This window comes from Petaurus breviceps, unplaced genomic scaffold (genome assembly GCF_028583685.1).
Source record: "Petaurus breviceps papuanus isolate PSGF00001 unplaced genomic scaffold, PetGlider_PUasm1.0 164, whole genome shotgun sequence".
Classification (NCBI taxonomy): domain Eukaryota; kingdom Metazoa; phylum Chordata; class Mammalia; order Diprotodontia; family Petauridae; genus Petaurus; species Petaurus breviceps.
In genome coordinates, this window is record NW_027185735.1 from 1076329 (window position 1) to 1099576 (window position 23248).

Here is a 23248-nt window from a genome sequence, read left to right on the forward strand (position 1 = left end):
ACAATGTACATATGCATACATATACACATGTACACTCATGCATTTTTGAAACCTCTGGTATAGAGAGACAAAGCACCTTCAACGAATGCAGATCAATGGCTGTTCTGCAACATAAAGTTTCAGCTATTGGCTGTAAATATATATATATAGTCTGTGAGTGATTACTTACATGGTCAAGTGGGAATTAGGGTGGCCTGAGCTAATTTTTTCCTTTTAAAAAAATTGTATATTTATTTATTTTTTTTAGTTTTCAACATTTACTTCCATAAGTTTTTAAATTCATTTCTCCCACACTCCCATCTCTCACCCAAAGATAGCTGTCAATCTGATATAGGCTATATCACACAGTCTATATATACACATTCCTATTAAACATATTTCCAAATTAGTCATGCTGTGTAAAAGAATTATAATGAATGGGAGAAACCATGAGAAAGAAAAAAAAAACAAAACAAAAAAAGAAAATACTCAGTTTTGCTCTGCATTCAGACTCCATAATTCTTTCTCTGGATGTTAATGGCATTTTCCATCATGAGTTCTTTGAAAATGTTTTAAATCCTTGAATTGATGAGGAGGACTAAGTCTATCAAAATCAGACATTGCAGACTGGCTGTTACTTTGTACAATGTTCTCCTGGTTCTTCTCACTTGACTTAACATCTGTTCATATAATTCTTTCCAGGTTTTTCTGAAGTCTGCCTATTCATCATTTGTTATAACACAATACTATTTCATTACATTCATATACCACAACTTGTTCAGCCAATCCCCAATTGATGTGAACCCCTTCGAATTCCAGTTCTTGCCTACCACAAAAAGAGTTGCTAGAGATATTTTTGTACATGTAGGTCCTTTTCCTATTTTTATGATCTCTTTGCGATACAGACCTAAAAGGAGCATTGCTGGGTCAAAGGGTATGCACAGTTATACTCTTTGGATATAGTTCCAAATTGCTCTCCAGAATGGTTGGATCAGCTCACAGTTCCACCAACAAGGAATCAGTGTTCAAACTTTCCCTCATCTTCTCCAACATTTATCATTTTCCTGTTTTGTTATGTTAGATAATCTGATAGGTGTGATGTGGTATCTCAGAGTTGTTTTGATTTGCATTTCTCTAATGAATAGTGATTTAGAACATTTTTTTTTCATGTGCCTATAGATAGCTTTAATTTCCTTCCTCACAAAACTGACTGTCCATATCCTTTGACCATTTATCAGTTGGGGAATGACTTGTATTCGTGTACATTTGACTCAAGTCTCTATATGTTTTAGAAATGAAGCCTTTATCAGAGACACTAGTGGTAAAGAGTCTTTCCCAGTTTTCTGCTTCCCTCCTAATCTTGGTAGTACTGGCTTTGTTTGTGCAAGAAACTTTTCAATTTAATGTAATCCAAATGATTCATTTTGCCTTTTGTAATGTTCTCTATCTCTTCTTGGTCATAAATTCCTCTGTTCTCCATAAATCTGACAGTAGACTATTCCTTGCTTCTCTAATTTGTTTACAGTATCAGCTTTATATCTAATTTTTTTGCCCATTTTAACTTTATTTTGATATACTGTGTCAGAAGTTGGTCTATGCCCAGTTTCTGTCATACAATTTTCCAGTTTTCCCAGCAGATTTTTTCAAATAGTAAGTTCTTATCCCAGAAGCTGGAGTCTTTGGGTTTATCAAACAGTAGATTCCTATAATCGTTGTTACTGTTTATTGTGTACCTATTACCTAACCTATTCCACTGACCTACCCCTCTATTTCTTAGAGTGGTTTTGATGATTGCTGCTTTATAATATAATTTAAGATCTGCTGTGGCCACCTTCCCTAGTATTTCTTTTCATTAATTTCCTTGATATTCTGGATTTTTTTTTCACAGATGAATTTTGATGTTATTTTTTCCAGTTCTGTAAAATAATTATTGTAATTTGATTGGTAAGATGCTGAAAAAGTAAATTAATTTGGGTAGAAAAACCATTTTTCAACTAGCGTGGCCTAATTATGAGCAACTGATATTTTTCCAGATCTGACTTTATTTCTGTGAAAAGTGTTTTGTATTTGTTTTCAATTTGAGTTTCTTTGGCAGATAGATTCCCAAATATTTTATAATGTCTACAGTAACTTTAAATGGAATTTCTCTATCTCTTGCTATTGGGCTTTATTAGTACTATATAGAAATGCCAAAGATTTATGTGAGTTTACTTTATATCCTGCAACTTTGCTAAAGTTAATTTTTATTCCATGTAGTTTATTTTTTACTTCTCTAGGATTCTCTAAGTATACCATCATATCATCTGCAAAGAGTGATAACTTAGTTTCTTATTTGCCTATTCTAAATCCTTCAAATTATTTTTCTTCTCTTATTGTTACAGTTAACATTCCTATAACCCTAATGAATAACAGTGGTGTTAATAAACATCCTTGTTTCACCCCCAATCTTATTGGAAATGCATGTTGTTTTTAGCCATTATTTACAATGTTTGATGATGCTTTTAGGTAGATGATACTTATTATTTTAAGGAAGATTACATTTATTCCTATGCTCTCTATTGTTTGTAATAGGAATGGGTGTTGTATTTTGTCAAAAACTTTTTCTTCATCTATTGAGATAATCATACAGCTTCTGTTAGTATTGTTGTTGATACGATCAATTGTGCTGATAGTTTTATTTATGTTGAACCAACCCTGCATTCCTGATATAAATCCTACTTGGTCAAAGTATATTTTTCTTGTAATAAGTTGTTGTAATCTTTTTACTAATATTTTATTTAAAATTTTTGCATCTATATTCATTAGGGGAATTGTTCTATAATTCTCTTTCTCTATTTTGGCTTGTCCTGGTTTAGGTATTAATACCATATTTGTATCATAAAAAGAATTCTCCAATTTTTCCAAAGAGTCTATATAGTATTGTAATTGTTCTTTAAATGTTTGACAGAATTTGCTTATAAATCATTCTGGTGCTGGAGATTTTTTTCCTAGGGGATTCATTGATGGGTGTTCAATTTGTTTCTCTGAGATAGGCTTATTTAAATATTTTACTTCCTCTTCTGTTAATCAGAGCAATTCAAATTTTGGTAAATATTCATTAATTTCATTAATATTGTTGAATTGGTTGGCATATAGTTGGGTCAAATAATTCTCAATTATTGTTTTAATTTTCTCGTTGGTGGGGAATTCACCTTTTTCATTTTTGATTCTGGTAAACTGATTTTCTTCTTTTTTTTAAATCAAATTAACCCAAGGTTTATCAGTTTTATTGCTTTTTTCCCTCATAAGAAGAGCTCTTATTCATTAATTTTTTTATTAGATCAATAGCTTTCTTAATTTCAATTTTATTAATCTCTCCTTTGCTTTACAGTATTTCTTTTTTTTAAAAGCAATCGGGGTTAAGTAACTTTTACACGGCCAGTTATTTCTATGTGCGGTGGCTGAGTATCTGAGCCCGGATTTGATCCAGGTCATCCCGACACTGGAGCCGGTGCTCTTACTTGCTGAGCCACCTGGCCGCCCTTAAGCAATTGGGGTTAAGTAACTTGCTCAAGGTTACACGGCCAGGTGTTTCTGGGTGTGTGCTAAGTGTCTGAGCCCAGGATTCGATCTCCAGGTCTTCTCAACACTGGAACCGGTGCTCTTACTCGCTGTGCTACCTGGCTGCCCCTGCTTTACAGTATTTCTAATTTGGTGTTTAATTGAGGCTTTTTATTATGTTCTTTTTCTATTACCTGTATTTTTTTTCTTTTTCTCTCTTTTTTCTTTTTTAGTTTACATCTTCATTTCCGAAAGATTTTGAGTTACAAATTTTCTCCGCAATTCTCGCTACCCACCACCCCCAAACATCGTCCCCACTGAATATCTCCTCCCCCAATCTGTTCTCTCCCATATCTTCCCTCACTCCCCCCTCAACTTTCCTGTAGGGCATGGTGGATCTCTATGCCCCAGTGCCTGTATATCTCATTTCCCAGTTACATGTAAAATATTAATAGTAATATATATTTTTAAACTTTTGATTTTAAAATTTTGGATTCCAGATTCTTTCCCTTCCTACCTTGTCACTAGCCTTCACTGAAAAGATAAGCAGTTCAATATAGGTTGTACATGAGTAGCTATACAAAACATTTCCATAGTGGATATATTGTGGAAGACTGACTATATTTTCCTCTATCCTATCCCACCCCGACTTGTTCTATTCTCTACTTTGATCCTTTCCCTTTTCAAAAGTGGGTGCTTCCAACTTCCCTCCCCAGGAGCCTGCCCTCCCTTCCATTATCCCCCCTCTCATCCCCTTCCTCTCTACTCTCCTGTAGGGTGAGATACCCTATTTAGTTTGTATGTCATTCCCTCCCTAAGCCCAATTCAATGAGAATAAGTTTGACTCATTCCCTTTTGCCTTCCTGTTCTTCCTTTCCATTGTAACAATTTTCCCTTGCCTCTTCTGTATGAGATAATTTACCCTATTCTCTCTCACCCCATTTCCTCTCATTATATTCCTCCCTCATCTCTTATTTTCACCTTTTAAGTATCATCCCTTCCTATTCAATTGGTCCTGAGCCCTCTAACTATGTTTATCTGTAGACATATATATACACACACACACACACATACACATATGTATTCATAAGCCCATATATCCTCTTATATAAACATATATACATATATATACATATACACACATACATATATAGAAATATATATAGGTATAGATACACATACACACAATATACATTTCTATTCCCTTCAGCTATTCTCAGCTCCTTTGCCCTCCAGAATATCATATTACAAGCATTTCAATCCCTCAATGTGGAAGCTGCCAGGTCCTGAGTTATCCTGATTGTGTTTCCACAATTTTGAAATTGTTTCTTCCTGGCCGCTTGTAATACTTTATCTTTGATCTGGGAATTCGGGGACCTCACTATAATATTCCTAGGAGTTTTCTTTTGGGGATTTTTTTCAGAAGGTGATCAGTGGATTCTTTCAACCTCTGTTTTGCCCTCTGGTTCTAAAAAATCAGGGCAGTTTTCCTTGAGAATTTCTTGAAGGATGATTTCAAGCTTCATTCATAGATCATGGCTTTCAGGTAGTCCAGTAATTTTTGGATTATCTCTCCTGGATCTATTTTCCAGGTCAGTGGGTTATCCGATGAGTTATTTCACATTGCCTTCTATTTTTTCATTTGTTTGGATCTGTTTAATAGTATCTTGATTTCTCATAAAGTCACTAGCTTCCATTTGCTCCAGTCTAATTCTGAAGGAATGCTTCTCTTCAGTGAGCTTTTGAGATTCTTTTTCTATCTGGCACAATCAGCTTTTTAAGGCATTCTTCTCCTCATTGCCTTTTTGAGTCTCTTTTGCCATCTGACTTAGTCTATTTTTAAGGTGTTATGTTCTTCAGTCAGGCTGTTGACTCTCATTTCATAATTTTCTTGCATGGTTCTCATTTCTTTTCCAGATCTTTCCTCCACTTCTTTTATTTGATTTACAAAATCTGTTTAAAGCTCCTCTGTGGCCTGTAACCAGCTGATATTTTTCTCGGAAGATTTTGGTGCAGGCGTTCAGCCTTTGCTGTTTTCATCCTGTTCCATGCTTCAATCTTTTTATCCCCAAAATATGAACGTAATGTTGGGTTGCTCTGTGTGCTTTGCTTCTTTTTCTTGCTCATGTTGCCCCTCAATCGCTTGAATTTTGGGCTTTTTGCCACAATAGAACTCTGCTACTAAAAATAGGAGCTTTATCCCAAAAGCTGAGGTTTTCTCAGCTTCTGAAGGTATTAGTTGGGTTCCCTCTCTGAAGCCTCCACCTGCTCTGGCAAGCTGGTCACACAACCCAGGACCTCTACCCTAGATAGCAATCAAGATCCAAGGAGGTTAAAGCAAGAGTGATTACCCCTCAGACTGGTTGCTTGGTCCCCCTACACTCAAGCTGAAGCTACCACATGGCAGCGGGTGTATGGAGGCAGTGCCTAAGCTGCTTCTCACCCTGGGGCAAATGTTGGATAGCACTTAGAATTCCCAGGTCCTGAAGTCCACATTGCACTGACCTCTCACTTTGTCCTTGGCATCTATGGGTTGATAATACTGGAAACTGCCACAGTTGCTGGTGATCTGAAGTCCCTCCAGGCAGTGGCTGGCCAAGCCTGCCCTGTGGCTAAAATGCTCTCTAGGGCCTGGGCTAGGCTTCCACAGTGCTTTGATGGCCACTTGCTGCCATCCTGCTGGGATGTCCTCAACTGGAGGTTAGCTTCTCTGTGTCATTTTGTGGGTTCTGTAGCTCCAAAATTTGTCTAGGGTCATTTTTTACATGAATTGGGGAGGTGGGAACCAGAGCTGCGAGGAAGTCCTATTTCTACTCTGCCATCTTCACCCCACTCTATTTTGTTCTTTTTCAAGCCTTTTGCCTAATTCATTGATCTCCTCTTTCTCTATTTTATTTTTTGTAATCATTCAAAGATATAAAACTTTCCCTAAGAACTGCTTTCACTGCTTCCCATTAGTTTGGTATGTTGTTTTTTCATTGTTGTTATCTTGAATGAAGTTATTGATTGTTTTCATTCTTTAGGATTAGATTGTTTAGTCTCCAATTAATTTTATTTTATCTCTCAATGGTCCATTATTACATATAATTTTATAGCATTATGATCTGAATAGGATGCATTAAATATTTCTGCCTTTCTGCACTGGAGTGTGAAGTTTGGTGTCCTTGTACATGGTCAATTTTTTTGTAGGTGCCATGTACCCCTTAGGAAAGGTATATTCCTTTCTATCTCCATTCAATTTTTTTTTTTGTTCTACTTCTGTGACTTTTCCTTTTTCCCCTTTCTTTTATTTATTTTTACATTTCTAATCAGAATTTATTTATGCATTATTAATTTTCAACATTAATATCCATATGATTTTCAGTTACAAATTTTCTCCCCATAGCTCCCACTGAAAGATGGCATGCTTTCTTATTATCCCTTTTCCCAGTCTGTCCTCCTGTCTATCACTCATCTCCATCTTATCTCCTTCCTCCTTTCTTTCTTGGAAGGCAAGATAGATTTCTATACCCCACTGCCTGCATATCTTATTGCCCAGTTGTATGTAAAATCAATTTTTGTGACATTTGTTTTAAAGAATTTGAATTCTACACTCTCTCCCTTTATCTCTCCCTACCCACCCTCATCAAGAAGACTTAAAAGAATTAAATATAGGTTGCACATGTGTAGGTATAAAAAATATTTCCATAATAATCATATTGTTAAAGACTATGTTCCCTCCATCCTATTCTGCCCACTACTTATTCTGTTTTCTATTTTCACCCTGTCCCTTTTCAAAAATATGTGCTTCTGACTACTCCCTTCCCCAATTTGTCCTCCATTGTATTATACTATCCCTGCCTTATACCCTTCACCCCTACTTTCCTGTAGTGTAAGATACCCAATTGAGTGTGTACGTTATTCCCTCCTAAAGCCAAATCCAATATAAGGTTGATTCATTCCCTTTTACCTCCCCCTTCTTCCCCTCCATTGTAACAGTTTTTTTCTTGCCTCTTTTATGTGAGGTAATTTATCCTATTATATCACTCTTTTTCTACTTCTCCCAATTTATTCCTCTCTCACCCCTTAATATTATTTTTTTAGATATCAGCCCTTCATATTCTTCTCACCCTGTGCCATATTTATATATAAACATATACATAAATGTGCATCTACACATATATACATATACATACATACATTAAGGTAGTTGAAGGAGATATATATTTATATATGTATTTATATGTATAAATATAATTAAGTATTTAATAGTTAATATATTTATATACATATAATATAATGTATAATTTATATTATGTGTGTGTGTATATATGTATTTCCTTCAACTACCCTAATAACAAGAAAAGACTCATGAGTCACAAATATCACTGTTACTTGTAGGAATGTAAATAATTCAACTTTAATAAGCCCCTTATGATTTCCCTTTTCTGCTTGCCTTTTGATGCTTCTCTTATTTCTTGTATTTAAAAGTCAGATTTTCTCTTTAGCTCTGGTTCTTTCATCAAGAATACCTGAAAGTCCTCTATTTAATTGACTGTCCATTTACCCCCCTGTAGTATTATAATCAGTTTTGCTGTTTAGGTGATTTTTGATTCTAATCCTAGCTCCTCTGACCTCTGAAATATCATATTCCAAGCCTTCTGATCTCTTAATGTAGAAGGGGCTAGATCTTATGTTATACTGATTGTATTTCCACAATACTTGAATTGTTTCTTTCTGACTGCTTGCAATATTTTCTTCTTGACCTTGGAACTCTGGAATTTGGCTACAATATTCCTGGGAGTTTTCTTTTTGGAAACTTTTTCAAGAGATCAAGAGATCATGGGTGGATTCTTTTTTTTTCTTTTTGGAGGGCAATTAAGGTTAAGTGACTTGCCCAATGTGACACAGCTGGTAAGTTTGTCAAGTGTCTGAGGCTGGATTTGAACTCAAGTCCTTCGCACTCCAAGGCTGGTGCTCTATTCAATGAACCACCTAGCCACTCCCAGTTCTGTATTTTAAGTCATTCTTCTTCTCATTGGCTTTTTGGGCCTCTTTTGCCATATGAGTTAATCTATTTCATTTTTTTCTGTATTATTTTCTTCAGTATTTTTTGGGGTCTTCTTTAGCGAGTTGCTGAGTTGTTTTTCATGATTTTCTTGAATCCCTCTCATTTCTCTTTCCATTTTCCCTCCACTTCTCTTACTTGATTTTCAAAGTCCCTTTTGTGCTCTTCTACAGTCTACACTCAACCATATTTTTATTGGAGGTTTTTTGATGCAGGAGTTTTCACTTTGTTGTCTTCTTCTTCAAAATTTTGATGTTCTTTGTAACCAAAGTAGGATTCTATGGTCTGATTTTTTTTTTTACTGTTTGCTCATATCCCCAGCCAATTTCTCGACTTTTGAACTCTTTTTCAAGGTAGGACTCTGTTTTCAAAGTGTAAAAAAAGAGTGTTCTGTCCCAATTTTTATCAGTTTTGTGCAGCTGTTGTCAGAGCTACTTCTAGGCACATATAAATTTTCAGTTCTTCTAAGGTGGTATGCTCAAAGGAGAGGTGTTTATTAATTTCTTGGCCTGTACTGTGGTCTGTGAGTGACTACAAGTACTATTTTCTGCCTTGGAACTATGAGAAGGATTCCCTTTCTGAAGCCACCACAAAATCTGCCACACTGGAGCTCATCACCCCAATGCACACCCCAGGACTGCCATCCAAGATTATGACCTTGATCCAAGCAGGGCAAAGCAATTTCTTTCCTGTCTCATGACCAGGAAAGAAATCTCTGCAATCATACTCTGATCCATCCCTTGATCTCCCCACCATCTGGGGGCTTGGAACTCCAGAATTAGCCACTGCTGTTGCCATGACCACCTCCTCCACTGCCCCAAGTCTGGAACTCTACCCCAGTCTTCTTTCCTCCTGGTCTGACAGTTTCCCCACTGACCTTCTACTTTCTTTTTTTTTTTTTTTCTGTCACAGGCATTTTTATTAACAGACCATTAGAAAAATAATCATGGTGTAGAGACCTTTAGTTCATTCTTCTAATAAGCCTGTTGATCTGGTCTTCCCTGTTACCAGCATCTTTACCTTCCACAAAATGTGTAGTCTTTTTCTTCATTCCGCCTCATGGAGAAGATAATTTCAAGGGCCACAGGAAGTTGTTGGCAGCTTTGAAGTGCTTGCCAACAGTGTAGATCTCATGGATCAAGTCCTCCATGCAGATAATTCCATATTTACCTAGAGATTTTGCAATAAGGGCATTATCTGTTAGGGCAATTCTCTGTTTCTTGATCTTGCCATAACCACGTTTGTAAATCAAGTCATTCACAGACTTCAGGTTTGGATAACCCCATGCAATGTATGGTTCCACAATCCTCAGCATGTTAATCTAGGCCTTGTTAAGCTTAACAAAAGTGCCATTGAAGATTTGGCGAAGGCGAAGAAGCTGCAATACTTTTCGGACCTTTGGGCTAACACCATTGATACCCCTGATTCTGATCACAAAAGCTAACTTGGGTTCAGCAGGTACGTAGTAGTTGCCAGCTTTGTGTGCCATTCTAGCCAGCCGGATTTCACTTCTGTACATCTGTCTGTACTCCTTATGGTAGGCTTTAGCTTTTTCATAGATAACTTTTCTCCATATTTTACGGAGCTTTTTTATAGCCATCTTCTTCTTCAAACGTTTGGGCTTCAGTATTGCAAAAGCCTTTCTTTTTTTTCAGAAGGGATTCTGGAACAGATGGTAGCTTCTTCTTTTCTTCTACGCCCGCCATGATTCCGGCCGGAAAAAGAGCTGACCTTCTACTTTCTCTCTGGCATTTGTGGGTTGAGAAGTAATTTTTTTTTACAGAAATTTGGAGAGGTATAAGGAAGAGTTTGAGTAAGTCCCTGATTTTACTCCATTCAGTTTTTCCAGGTGTCTACTGTATCTACTTTTTCTAAAATTCTTTTCACCCCTGTAATTTCTTTCTTTTTTATTTTGAGGTTAGATTTTTCAAGCTCAGAGAGGGGAGGTCACTAGTCATACAACTCTACAAGTTGAGTTTTGCTATCTTTCTTCCTGTGACTCCATTAACTTCTCCTCTAAGAATATGGATGTTTTGCTGCTTCATCCATAAGTATTTAGTAATCTTATTACTTAATTGTCTATGGTGCCTTTTAGAAGGATAGCTTCTTTCCTTATCTCTTTTGATTAGGTTTATTTTAACTTTTGCTTTATCTATGATTAGGATTGCTATACATGCTTTTTTTTTAACTTCAGATGAAACATAATATATTCTACCAAACTTTTTCCTTTATCCTGTGTATCACCGTGTTTCAAATGTGTTTCTTGTAAACAACATATTGTAGGATTATTGTTTTTAATCCATTCTGTTATCCACTTCCATTTTATGGGAGAGTTCATCCCATTCACATCCACAGCTATGATTATTATCTGTGTCTTTCTCTCCATCCTATTCTATCCCCCCATTTTTACTTTTATTTCACCCTTCTCCCTTCCCCTCCTCAAAAGAATTTTGCTTTTGACCACCATCCCCCTCAGTAATCCCCTTCCCTTTTCTTTCCTTCCCTTTTCCTTTACTACTTTTTCCCTTCCTTCTAGCCACACCCTCCCTTTTATTTCCCCTTTCCCCTCCAACTGCCTATAGGACAAGTTACATTTCTATACTTAACTGAGATGTAATTCCCTCCTTGAACCAAATCTGAGGTGAATAAAGTTCCAACAATACTCACCTCCTTCCCTTCTTTCCCTCTACTATAATATGGTTTTGTGCCTTTTCATTTGATGTAATTTACCCTTTTTTGTCTCTTCCTTTCCTTTTCTCCCATTACAATAACTTTGCAACCCTTAGGTAGGTTTTTTGTCCTCATATAAGTAAATTTATACTCACAACCTCTGACTATGTATATCCTTTTTAAATGTCATAATTAATATGTAATTCTCATTTACCAATGTCATCCTCCCATATGGGGATGTAAACAGCTTGCCTTATTGAATAGCATTTTTCTTTTTTTCCCCTTTTTCCCTTTTTTATGCCTCTCTTGAGTTCTGTATTTGAAGATCAAATTTTCCATTGAACTCTGGTCTTTTCATGAGAAAAATATGGAATTCCCCTATTTCATTAAATGTCCATTACCCTGTCTGAAAGACCATGCTCAATTTCTCTGCGTATTTGATCCTTGGTTGTAATCCAAGATCCTTTACCTTATGAAATATCATATTCCAAGTCATCTGACCTTTAATGTAGAAGCTGGAAGGTCTTGTGTGATCCTGACCATATATACAAAATATTTGAATTGTTTCTTTCTGGCTGCTTGAAGTATTTTCTCCTTAATTTGATAATTTTGGAATTTGACTACAGTATTCCTTGGTGTTTTCAGTTTGAGGTCTCTTTTGGAGATGATTAGTGAATTCTTTCTATGACTATTTCACCGTCTGGTTCTAGGACCTCAAGGTAGTTTTACTTGATGAATTCTTGAGGGATGCAGTCCAGATTCTTTTTTTCATCATGGTTCTTGAGTACACCAATAACTCTTAAATTCTCTTTCCTGGATTTATTTTCCAGGTCAGTTGTTTTTACCAATGTGGTATTTTACATTTTCTTCTATTTTTTAATTCTTTTGATTTTGACTGATTCTTAATGTCTCATAGGGTCATTAACTTCCAGATGCCAAATTCTAATTTTTCATGAGTTGTTTTCTTCAGTTTGCTTTTCTACCTCCTTTTCCATTTGGCCAATTATTCTTTTTAAGGTGATATTTTCTTCAGTGTGCTTCTCCCCCCCCCCCCATTTTTCCAATTATATTTAAAAATTTTTCTTCTGCCTCTCTTATTTGACTTTTAATATACTTCACGAACTCTTCCAAGAAGACTGTTTGAGATTGAGACCAGTTCATATTCCTCTTTGAGGTTTTGAATGGGGGAATATTGTCCATGTAGTAATCTCCTGAATTTGGTGTTTGATCCTCCCTATCATCAAGATACTTCTCTATGGTCATAGATTTTTTTTTTATTCTTCTTGTTGTAGCACCAATGAAATAGTCACAGTGCCAACGACAACTGTAAATATTCTGGCATAGTCCTCAACTACAAAATGTAACAGGTCACACACAAGACCACACCTTTCTCTCACCTGGCTTTGACAGATCCCCTTCCTGCACCATAACATCTGGGAGTTGCCACTGTTGCCAGCCTGGTGTACCCTGCATGTTCTGGACTTCTCTCCCAGCCTGCAGCACATTCTTCCCATCATCCCTGGAGGTTGTCTTGGGATGGAAATCTGTCACACACTGTCTCTTTGTGGATTCCACCTCTCTAAAATTTGTTCAGATTCACTTTTTATAGGTATTTGAAGGAGTCTGTCAGAGAGCTCAGGTGAATCCCTGCTTTCACTCCACCTGAGCTAATTTAAAATAATTCATTTACAATTAATTTACAACATTCAGTTCCACAAGTCTTTGACTTTCAAATTTTCTCTCCCCCCCTCCACTTGCCTCAAGGCAGCATGCAATCCAATACATATTCTACATATAGCTTTACATTAAACATTATTCAACTTGTAAAGAAGAATTATAACCAATGGAGCATAATGATAAAGAAGAAATGAAACAAAACAAAACAGAACAAGAAAGAGAGAAAATAGTTTGCTTCAATCTGCATTCAAACTTCGTAATTCTTTCTCTGGATCCATCATGAGTCCTTTGGAATTGTCTTATAACCCTTCATTGCTGAGATGAGCCAAGTCTATCAAAGTCAGTCATCACAGATACAATGTATTTGTAATTGCACACAATGTTCTCCTGGTTCTGCTCATCTCATTCAGCAACATTTTGCATAAGCCTATCCAGGTTATTATGAAGTCCATTTTCTCCTCTTTCTTATAGCACAATAGTATTTCTTTACATTCATATACCACAACTTGTGTAGCAATTCCCCTAATGATGGGCATTCCCTTGATTTTCAATACTTGGCCACCACAAAAAGAGCTTCTATAAACATTTTTGTACATACAGGTTTTTTTCCCACTTGTATGATTTCTTTGGGATATAGTCCTAGAAGAGATATTTTTGGGTCAAAGGGTATGCACATTGTTATATCCCTTTGCACATAGTTACAAATTGCTCTACAGAATGGTTGCATCAGTTGTCAACTCCACCAACAATGTATTAGTGTTCCAATTTTTCAGTATCTTCTTCAGCATTTATCATTTTCCTGTTTTGTCATATTAGCCAATCTGACTGATGATATGTGGTACCTCAGACTTGTTTTGACTTGCATTTATCTGATCAATAGTGATTTAAAACATTTTTCATATGCTTATAGATATCTTTAATTTCTTCCTGTGAAAACTGCCTGTTAATATCCTTTGACCATTTATCAATCAGAGAATGACTCGTATCCTAGTGAATTTGTCTCAGTCCTCTATGTTTAAGAAATAATACCTTTATCAGAGACATTGGTTGTAAAACTTTTCCCACAATTTTCTGCTTACCTCTTAATCTTGGTTACATTGACTTTGTTTGTACAAAATCTTTTCAAATTAATTTAATAAAAATTATATATATTTTTTTCATTTTGTAATGCTCTCTATCTCTTGTTTGGTCATAAATTCTTCCCTTCTCCATAAATCTGACAGGTAAACTATTTCTTGTTGTCTCAGATAGCTTATTGTATCAGCTTTTACATTGAGATCTTGCACCCATTTAGACATTATTTTAGTTTACAGTGTACATTTTCTGCCATACTATTTTCCAGCATTCCCAGCAGCTTTTATCAAATAATGAGTTATTATCCCAGAAACTGGAGTCTTTGCCTTTGTGAAACTGTAGTTGAATATAGTTATTGACCACTGTATCTTCAGTACCTATTCTATTCCATTCATTTGCCACTCTTTCCTAGCCTTTATTTTCATTAATATCCTTGATATTCTGAACCTTTTGTTTTTCCAGATGAATTTTGTTATTAATTTTTCTAGCTGCATAAAATAATTTTTGGTGGTTTGAGTGGTATGGCTCTAAATAGGTAAATTAATTTAGGTAAAATTGTCATTTTTGGGGTGGCCAGGTGGCTCAGCAAGTAAGAGCACCGGCTCCAGTGTTGGGATGACCTGGATCAAGTCCGGGCTCAGATACTCAGCACCACACCCAGAAATAACTGGCCGTGTAACCTTGAGCAAGTTACTTAACCCCAATTGCTTTAAAAAAAGTTGTCATTTTTATTGTATTAGCTCAGCCTAACCACAAGCAATTGATGTTTTTTTTTCCAATTATTTAGATCTGACTTCGTGTGAAAAGTGTTGTAATTGGGTTCATAAAGTTCCTGACTTTGTTTTGGAATATGTTATATTGTCTACAGTAACTTTAAATGAAATTTCTTTCTAGTTCCTGCTATTTTGCTTCATTAGAAATATATAGGCATGCCAAGGAATTGTGGGGGTTTATTTTATACCCTGCAACTTTGCTAAAGTTATTTATTATCTCAAGTAGTTATTTTTATGTGATTCTCTAGGATTCTGTAAGTATATAATCATATTATCTGCAAAGAGTGATAGCTTAGTCTCTCCTTTGTCTAATCTAATTTTTTCAATTTCTTTTTCTTCTCTTATTGCTATAGTTAACATTTCTAGTACCAAACTGGATAAGAGAGGAGATAGAGGACATCCTTGTTTCATGCCTGATATTACTGGAAATGCTTCTAGCTTATCCCTATTACATTTAATACTTGCTGTTGGTTTTAAAAAGATGCTACTTATTATTTTGAGGAATACTCAATTTATCCCTATACTTTCTATTTTAATAGGAATGGGTGTTGTATTTTGTTGAAACCTTTTTCTGCATCTTTTGAGATAATCATGGTTTCTACTACTTTTGTTATTGATACTATTGATTATACTGATAGTTTTCCTAATATTGAACCAGCCTTGCATTCCTAGAATAAATCCGACCTGATCAAAGTGTATTATTCTTGTGATAAGTTGCTGAAGTCTTTTTGATAAAATTTTATTTAAAATTTTTTTGCGTCTATATTCATGAGGGAAGTTGGTCTATACTTCTCTTTCTCTGTTTTGGCTCTTCCCAATTTAGGTATCAGTACCATATTTGTGTCATGAAAATAATTTAGTAGGATTCCTTCTTTTCCAATTTTCTGAAATAGTGTATAAAGTATTGGAACCAATTGTTCTTTAAATGTTTGATAGAATTCCCTAGTAAATCCATCTGGCTCTGCAGAATTTTTCCTAGGGAGTTTGTTGATGGCTTATTCAATTTCTTTTTTTCTGAGATGGGGTTATTTAAGTGTTTTATTTCCTCTCCCATTAATCTGGGCAATTCTTATTTTTGTAAATATTCATACATTTCACTAAGATTGTCAAATTTATGGACGTCGAATTGGGTGAAATTATTCCTAATTATTGTTTTAATTTTCTCTTCATTGGATGAAAATTCACTCTTTTCATTTTTGATAATGGTAATTTGGATTTTTCTTTTCTTTTTTTTTTGTTGGTTATCAAATTGACCAAGGGTTTGTCTATTTTATTTTTTTTCATATAACAAATTCTTAGTTTTATTTAATAGTTCAATAGTTTTTTTAATTCAATTTTATTAATCTCTCCTTTGGTTTTCAGTATTTCTAATTTAGCATTTAATTTGGGATTTTCAATTTGTTCTTTTTCTTTTTTCCCTTTTTTTATTTTTAAGCAATTGGGGTAAAGTAACTTGCTCAAGGTTACACGGCCAGTTATTTCTGGGTGTGGTGGTAAGTATCCGAGCCTCAATTCGATTCCAGGTCATCCCTACTCTGGGGCTGGTGCTCTTACTCACGGTGCTACCCGGCCACCCCAATTTGTTCTGTTTCTAGCTTTTTCCAGTTGTATGCCAAATTTATTGATCTCTTTTGTCTCTATTTTACTCATGTAAACATTCAGATATATAAAACTTCCCCTAGGAACTGCTTTTTCTCCATCATACAAGTTTTGGTATTTTGTCTCATTATTGTCACTTCTTGAATGAAGTTACTGATTGTTTCTATGATTTCTTTTTTGACTCACTCATTCTTTAGGATTAAATTATTTGATTTCCAATTAGTTTTTAGTTTATCTTTCCATGGCCTTTTATTACATATAATTTTATTGCATCATGATCTGAAAAAGATGCATTTAGGATCTGCCTTTTTTCACTGGATTGTGAGCTTTTTATGCCCTGGTATATGGACAATTTTTATTTATGTGCCATGTGCCACTGAGAAGAAGGTATATTCATTTTTATCCTCATTCAATTTTCTCTAGAGATCTGCCTAATATCTTCCTCCTCTAAAATTCTATTCACCTTCTTAACTCATTTCTTCTGTATTTTGAGGTTAGATTTATTATGTTCAGGGAGGGGCATATTGAGGTCCACAACTAATATAATGTTGTGATCTGTTTCTTCCTGTAAAACTCTCTTATCCTCTAAGAGTTTGGGTGCTATACCATTTGGCGCATATATATTTAGTAATGATATTGATTTATTGTCAACGGTGCCTTTTAGCAGGATATAGTTTACTTCCTTAACTTTTTAAATTAGATCTGTTTTTGCTTTTGTATTTTTTTTTCTGATATAAGGATTGCTATGCCTCCTTTTTTTTTTTTACTTTAGCTGAAGCATAATATATTCTACTCCAGTCTTTTACCTTTACCCTGCATGAATCCCTCTGTTTCAAATGTGTTTCTTGTAGACAACTTACTGTAAGATTATGGTTTTTAATCCATTTTGCCATCGACTTCTGTTTTATGTGAATTCTTCACATTCACATTCCCAGTTATTTTTACTCTCTGTGTCTTTCCCTCCATCCTATTCCCTCCCCTGTTTATGCTTTTATTTCACACTTCTCCTTTCAGCTCCTTAAGTTTTCTTTTTTACCACTATCTCCCTCAGTATTTCCTCCCTATGGCCCCCCTCACTTTTCCTACCTTTCCCCCTTATTACTTTTCCCCTTCATTCTAACCACCCCCATTTCTTTCCTCTTTCCCCTCCTACTGCCTGTAGGGCATGATAGATTTTTAAACTTAACAAAGTATGTTATTCCCTTCTTGAACCAAATTTGGTGAGAGCAATTATCACACAATGCTCATCTTCCTTTCTTCTTTCCTCTACTATAATTAGTTTTTGTGTCTCTTCATGTTATAATCCTATACTTAACTGATTATGTAATTCCTTCCTTGAATCAAAATCAAAAAGAGTATAGTGCATACATTGTTCATCTCTCTTCCTTCTTTTTCTCTACTATAATTATGTTTTTATGCCTTTTTGTGTGGCATAATTTACCCTTTTCTACCTCCTCCTTTCCTTTACTCCCATTACAATCCCTCTGTACCCCTTAATAATGTTTTTTTTATCATGACTTTAGTTAATTTATACCCATGCTGTTTATCTATCTATCTTTCTCTCTCTCTCTCTCTCTCTCTCTCTCTCTCTCTTTCTCTCTCTCTCTCTCCCTCTCTCCCTCTATCTAGATCCATTTTAAATGTTGAGACAATTATTCAATTCTCAATATTGACAGGTATCAGTTTCCCATAAAGGGATGTAAACAGTTTGCTCTTATTGAATAACAAATTGAATATGCGTGTGTGTGTGTGTGTGTTTTCCTTGTTTACCATTTTATGTCTCTTTTGAGTCTTGTTTTTCCAGACTGAATTTTCTACTGAGCTCTGGCTTTTTCATCAGGAAAGTCTGGAAGTCCCTTATTTCATTGAATGACCATCATCTTGCCTGAAAGATTATCCTCATCTTTGCTGGATAGTTGATCCTTGGTTGTAGACCCAGCTCTTTTGACTTATGAAATATTGTATTCCAATCGCTCTGATCTTTTTATGTAGAAGTTTCTAGGTCCTGTGTGATCCTGACTGTAGTTCTGTGATATTTGAACTGTTTCTTTCTGACTGCTTGCAGTATTTTCTCCTTGACCTTATTATTCTGGAATTTGGCTTCAATATTTCTTTCAGTTTTCAATTTGTTAACTTGTTCAGGTGGTTTTCAGTGGATTTTTAAAAATAAATATTTTGCCCTCTGGTTCCAGGACCTCAGGGCAGTTTTCTTTGGTATTTTCTTAGAAAATGTTGTCCAGCCTCTTTTTTTCCTCATGGCTTTCCAGTAGACCAATATTCTTAGATTAGCTCTCCTGGATCTGTTCTGAAGTTCAATTGTTTTCCAATGAGATATTTTACATTTTCTTCTAGTATTTTCATTCTTTAGATTTTGTTTGATTGATTCTTGATGCCTCATAGAGTCATTAGCTTCAATTTGACTGATTCTTATTTTTAGTGAATTGTTTTCCTTGTTTAATTTTTTTTAAATAAGATAACAGTGGGAGAAAGTTTTATTATTGTACAAAATTATGACATAAAGCCAAAATACACAGAAAGGCACTGGATTTACATTCACAAATACTTTGTTGTCCAAAGTCAAAAGGGAAAAATAACACTTTCTTTACCAAACGTGCATGCTTAAATTTGTGGAAAATTTTGTTCTTTTTTCAAGGTGAGATACCTGTGAGCTTTGGTACAAATGCTCCATGTTGTCAGAGAGACATCTGCATTTTGCCTCACAGCTCAACATTTTTGAGGCTGTTGAAGAATATCGATTATTTTTTTCTGGGACAGTCTTTTCCAGGCCTGGTCTTGGCTTCTGATGAGCCACTTGGACTACAGCTGGAAATTTGTGGCTGATCTTCTCTAGAGTATCATTCAATATAACCATACTTTGCATTTTAGCAACATTGGCAAGAGCACTGTCCTTCTCTAGTCCTCCTTTATGGCATTTCTTTCCACAAGTCCATTTTCTTATTTTTTGGAAACTCTCATTCCTCCTGCTTTGACTGCAGGAGGATGGCCCCCTTTCAGGGGCAAGAGGATGTCTTTTACTTCATTTGCCATAGTATGGTCTGTAGCTGCTGCTTCTGCTGGTCCTTATTGCTTCTGCTGAGTGCCTGTCTGGGTCTCCTTGTTTAATTTTTGAAGCTCCTTTTACACATATTTAGATTTTATTTTTTAATTTAAATTTTAACTTAAATTTTGCACCTCTTTTTAATTTTACAAAATTTCGTTTTTAAGGAATTATTTTCTTCAGTGAATTTGTTTTTTGGCAATTGTAATTTTAAAATAATTGGTCAGTTTATCTTCTACTTCTCTAATTTGGCTTTTAAAATCCTTCTTGAGCCATGAATGCTTTTTGGGCTTGAGACCAGTTCATATTCCATTTTGAGGTTTCAGGACTGAGTATGCAGTCAATCTTGTCCTCTTGTGAATTTGAGTCTTCCTGCTTATTATAATAGGATTTTACCTTTTTTTTTTTTCCAATTTGTTTTTACCCATTATGATTTCCTGTTTCCTGGCTTTTGAAGTGTATTTCTGCTTCTGAGGTACAAAGAGCTCTGACCCATGCTTCTTATCCTTGGAACTAGGGGTCTGGCTTTGTGTGCTGTGGCCTCTATGTGCCTAGACTGAAACCAAGGACATGACTTTCTGAAGTGCCCCAGGGTTACAGGTAAGCTCACAGTATAAGGTGTGGGTGAGGAGTGATCTGTACACTTTTGGATTTTGCCTCCTTGCCCCTGAGCTAGAGCTCAGGGAGGCTCAGTTGCTGGTTCTTACTCGTGTCTGCCAATTCCCCTGGTTGTGCAAAGATACATCTTGGTTTCTGTTATAGTCCTTATTGACTACATCCCCCTGGGGTTCAGTGTCTCCCTCTGGTTGACTGAGATGGGGCTTGTTGGGACACCTCCCATGCTGCATTTTAATTTTATCACAGCCATGCCATGCCCTTTCTCTAGGACTGCCAAACTTCCATCTTGTTCTACTTTTTGCCTGTGGGGCAATATTCTCTGGGTTTTCAGTCTCAGAGATGGAGATTAGTGCAGCTAAGGCTTACTCTGTCATCTTGGCTCCTGGAAGTTCTGGTAATTTTTAAACATCCAGGATGTGGACTGATAACCCTAGGAGTAGTTTTTTTTTTCTGCTACTGTAAGCCTTATCCTTATCTCTTACTCAGCTCTGACATATCCCCTGTTCTGAGGTAAGAGGTCTAGGAATCACCCCTACAGTGGGTGAATCAGCTCACTGGGCTCACTCTGGCTCTGCTACAGATGTGTTTGTGCTGGTACAGTCACTGTGCTCTGCCCTCTGTGCTCCTCCTGCCTGGGCCTACTGTCTCCACTTTCCTGGACTAGAAATCTACCAAGCTCCATCTCCCAGTGGATTCTACCCCTCTAAAATCTATTCACATTCACTCTTTAGAGGTTTTTGAAAGAATTCATGGAGGAGTTCAGGTGAATTTCTGCTTTTAGTCCACCATCTTGGCTCTATTTCCCAATTCTGATTTTCAAGGACTCATTTTCTTCCTTAAGATTCTAGATCTCCTTTTCTAATTGGTGGACTTTCTTTTTCTTCTTGTTTTTCTTGAATTCTTCTTAATTTCATTTTTCTCTTTTAGTTTTTCCTCTGTCTCTCTTATTTGATTTTTAAAGTCTTTAAAAAATTCTTCTATGAATTCTTTTGGGGTAGGTGACTTTTTAATGTCACTCTTTGGGGGTAGTAAAGGATTTCTTTGCTTCAGTATCTTCATCTGAAGATGAACCTAGTCTTTTCTTTTCCCATAGTAACTCTTTATAGTTAGATTTTTTGTCCTTTATCTGTTCATTTTTTTAATGTGTAGTATCTTGTAATCATCTTTAGTCCTGGGTTATGGGTGATCTTGCCTGAGATCCTCCATCAGTTCTCCCCTCTGACCTGTAACTAATATGAAAACCTCCAGCCTTCTGTAAGTGCTCACAGTCCACAGAGTCCCAGCCCCACCACTTCTGCTCTCACTGGGCATGTGCTTGTTCTTTCTCACCCCTGGTAGTATCTCCACAATATGGCTAGGTCTGGAGTTCTTTGTCAGCAGAAGTTCCCCTGTTCTTTTCTTGCCCAGATGCCCAACTCTCCTCACTGCCACAGAAGTAAAAATTCCTGTGGTTGGGGCAGTGCAGCCTCCCAACCTGATTAACCCTCTTGCTTGGCACTTGTTGTTTAAGTGGATCTAGCTTAGATGTGTTTACTCTTCATAGGGGCCAAACCTCATTCTGGGATTTTTCTTTAGCTCTTCTCAGATTTTCTCAGGAGGATCACTGTTCTGCTCCCACTTTTATTTATTTTTACTGCTCTATGTTTGCTTTTATGGGGCAAGATCTTGAGGGCTTGGAATTGTCTGATTTAATCTTCCATCATCCCAGAATCCTCTCAACTTACCGATATTCTAAATTAGCAAATGAGAAAGGGAATAAGCATTTAGACAGTATCTACTATGTGCCACACAATTTGCTAAGTCCTTTTCTAAAGATTATTTCATTTAATCCTCACAACTATCCTATAAGGTAGATACTGCTGTTAGCTCCATTCCAGTTGAGGAAACTGAAGTAAACAGAGGTTAAACAATTTGCTCAGGGTCATACAGGTAGTAAGTATCTGAGACCAAAATTGAATTTAGGGCTCCCTGACTCCAAACCAAGAGCTTTATCTGCGGAACCACCTAACATTCTCAAATTCTAAATGCAAGCATTTCTGTCTTAGAGATGCAAACTCCCAAATGGCAGAAGTTCCTCATGCTTTCAATCATGTTTTTAATCCAATACATTTTGAAATATCATTTGTAGTCATCTTGAATGAGGAAAATGTCACAACATTGCTAAGAGAGTATAGGGTTAACATTTTTTAAACTTACAGAACAATAGTTTCACATCTTTCAATAACAGTCCTGGAGAATCTCCTAAAAACTACTGAAATTCCTCTTTTATCATACCCAAGTCCTCTACCCCAGGTAGTCACTGATAATCTTAATTATTTTTAGACCTCTTTCCTCTAATCACCATCTTGATTGATTGTTTGGTCGTTTTCCTTTGTTCTTGAAGAGGACTAAAATGATATCACTATGTAGGAGTCAGGGTATAGTGGGTATTATGCATCTGAATGTGGCTGATCAGATCAATATGAACATGAAAGATTCTACCACAACTTGTGCACAAATAGTTCACATGAACATTTAGACTGGAAATGTCTCCAAATTTGTACATCTTATATTTTCTTTTGAGCTATGGCAATTCTGCTTCCCTCATAGACCAAAGCACTTTCTTTGATGTGGGAATGCCATACTTGGCAGTGTCTTCCATGTCATTCAATCAATTCCAAAGTTCTTCATAGAGACCTCGTGAATTTCCTTGTATGGTGTCTTCTGATCACAATGTAACCTTTCTTCAGTTCCCTTTAAAATAGTCTTTTAGGCAAACATACATATAGCCAGCCCATTGGAGTTGTAGAGTTTGAATGCTTGACAGTTTAGCTCCAGAAAAGATTTCAGTATTGGGTACCATATCTTACCAGTTGATCTTCAGAATCTTACTAAGAAAAGTCAAAGAGAAGTGGATCAGTTTCCTGAAATGGCACTACTATTCTATATAGGTTTCACAGGCATAGACCAATAAGATCAGCACAATGGCTCTGTAAGACCTTCAGCTGGGTAGGCAGCCAACAGGTAATAACCTGTTATCTCCCACACTTTCTTTTGGAGCCCCCAAAACACTGAACTATGTCTGGCAATGCATGTGTCAACCTCATCATCTATGTGTATATCCCTGGAAAGTATACTGCCAAGGTAAGTGAACTTATCCAAAGTATTTCTTTGATGAATTATGGAAAGAAGGAATTCCCGTAGGTTCATCACAACTTTAATCTCCTTTGGGCA

The 23248-nt window shown here is 36.0% G+C and overlaps 1 protein-coding gene and 2 pseudogenes across 1 annotated transcript in view; 1 reads left to right on the forward strand and 2 right to left on the reverse strand.

The window, feature by feature from the left end:
- MDGA2 (MAM domain containing glycosylphosphatidylinositol anchor 2) overlaps window positions 1-23248 on the forward strand; it is a 990863-nt gene that overhangs the window by 348822 nt on the left and 618793 nt on the right. The gene's annotated exons all lie outside the window — the stretch shown is intronic.
- Window positions 9451-10274, reverse strand: LOC138156774 (large ribosomal subunit protein uL30 pseudogene; annotated as a pseudogene).
- On the reverse strand, window positions 19084-19472 carry LOC138156776 (death-associated protein-like 1; annotated as a pseudogene).